This window comes from Gopherus evgoodei, chromosome 2, assembly GCF_007399415.2.
Source record: "Gopherus evgoodei ecotype Sinaloan lineage chromosome 2, rGopEvg1_v1.p, whole genome shotgun sequence".
Taxonomy (NCBI): domain Eukaryota; kingdom Metazoa; phylum Chordata; order Testudines; family Testudinidae; genus Gopherus; species Gopherus evgoodei.
This window is the reverse complement of record NC_044323.1, coordinates 129,578,241-129,579,796: the sequence shown is the minus strand read 5'-3', so window position 1 is coordinate 129,579,796 and position 1,556 is coordinate 129,578,241. Positions and strand designations below refer to the sequence as shown.

Below are 1,556 nucleotides of genomic sequence, written 5' to 3'. Positions count from 1 at the left end.
GTACTTAAAGTTCTTTTTTAAAAAGGTAGGCCTGAACTAGAAATGAGTTCCGTTTCACATGTTTGGTTCCCCACCACTCCCTGGGGGTGTGCTAGGGTGACCAGATGTCCCGATTTTATAGGCACAGTCCCGATTTGGGGGTCTTTTTCTTATATAGGATCCTATTACTCCCCACCCTTGTTCCAATTTTTCACATTTGCTGTCTGGTCACCCTAGGGTGTGCACATGTGTGGGTCACAGCTGTTCACTGGCCCTCTCATTGCAGCAGGTGTGCAGGATTACTGCCCTGGGAACTGCAGGGCACCAGTGGACATGGGGCTGGCTGGAGGCAGGACAGGGGCTGACTGGAGGTAGGGTCTGGCTGCAAGCAGGGCAAGGCATGCGGGGCTGGCTGCAGACAGGACAGGGGGTGCAGGACTGGCTGCAAATGGGCTGGCTGCAGGCAGGGCAGGGAGTATGGGACTGGCTGCTGACAGTGGCTGGCAGCAGGCAGGGGGATGTGGGGTGGAGTGGGCTGGTTGGCTTCAGGCAGGGCCTCAGGGGAATGTGCAGGGGTTGGCAGGCCTGGAGACAGAGGAGTGTGGGACTGGCTGGCTTCAGGCAGGGGGTTGCGGCAGGGGTTGACTGGAGACAGGGCATGGGGTGCAGGGCTGGTGCAGGCAGGGCAGGGGGTGCAGCAGCGGCTGGCTGCGGGCAGGGGTGTGGATACAGGGGGTACAGCCTACTCTGTACGGTAAGTGCCCCCTCCTCCTCCTCCTCCTCCACCAAGGTAGCAGCAGCACCCCAGGGCTCCGGGGGCTATTTAAAGGGCCGGGGCAGTAGAAGCAAGGGGAGCCCCAGACTTTTTAAATAGCCCCCAAGGCTCCAGCAGTGAGGCTCTGGTGGCAATTTAAACAGCCTGAGGCTCCAGTCCCTGCTGGGAGCCCCAGGCCCTTTAAATTACCCCCTGAGGAAGCTGGGCCACCCTGGTACAGTGCACCAGCAGGGCTTGGGTGCAGGGCCCAATTCAGGGGAATTGGTCTAAAGCCGGCCCTGCCTGCAGGCCTCAGGAAAGCAAGGAAGTAGCACAGGCTTATCACTGTCCCTGGGTGGGCTTGAACCACCATCCTTTCAGTTAAGAGCCAAACGTGCTGACCCATTGCACCACAGAGACACAGACAGGCCAGGCTGTATGGAGCACAACAGTCAGGAATCAGCTCAGGGTCCGGTCCAGCACATGCATGCAGTGGTTGGACAAGTAACAGCAAGGAACTGGACTGGTGCGGAGTGAAAGATCTGTGGGAAGGAACCGAAAATAGTACTGGGGCTGCAGTACAGCGCTTGCATACATTTTCTTTGGCAGGTTTTGCTGGAAGAGTTAGCAGGGCAAGCTTGTTAGTCACAGGTCAGGGGGTGAGTTTATGCAAACTCTGGACTCTGGGACCACAGCTAGGGTGGGACAGGCACAACTTTTGTGGCACATGCACCCTCTCTGCAACCAACTTTGTTACTTCACTCCATAATAGCACACACAGAGTAACCTTTTACCTTTCAGCACTAAAATATACTGTAGAAAA

General features: G+C 56.7%; 1 non-coding gene across 1 annotated transcript; it reads right to left on the bottom strand.

Annotated features, from left to right (window-relative positions):
* Nucleotides 1-1,079: 1,079 nt before the first annotated feature.
* Nucleotides 1,080-1,153, bottom strand: TRNAK-CUU. Its single transcript has one exon. It is a non-coding gene; the product is annotated as a tRNA-Lys (tRNA).
* Nucleotides 1,154-1,556: the final 403 nt, after the last annotated feature.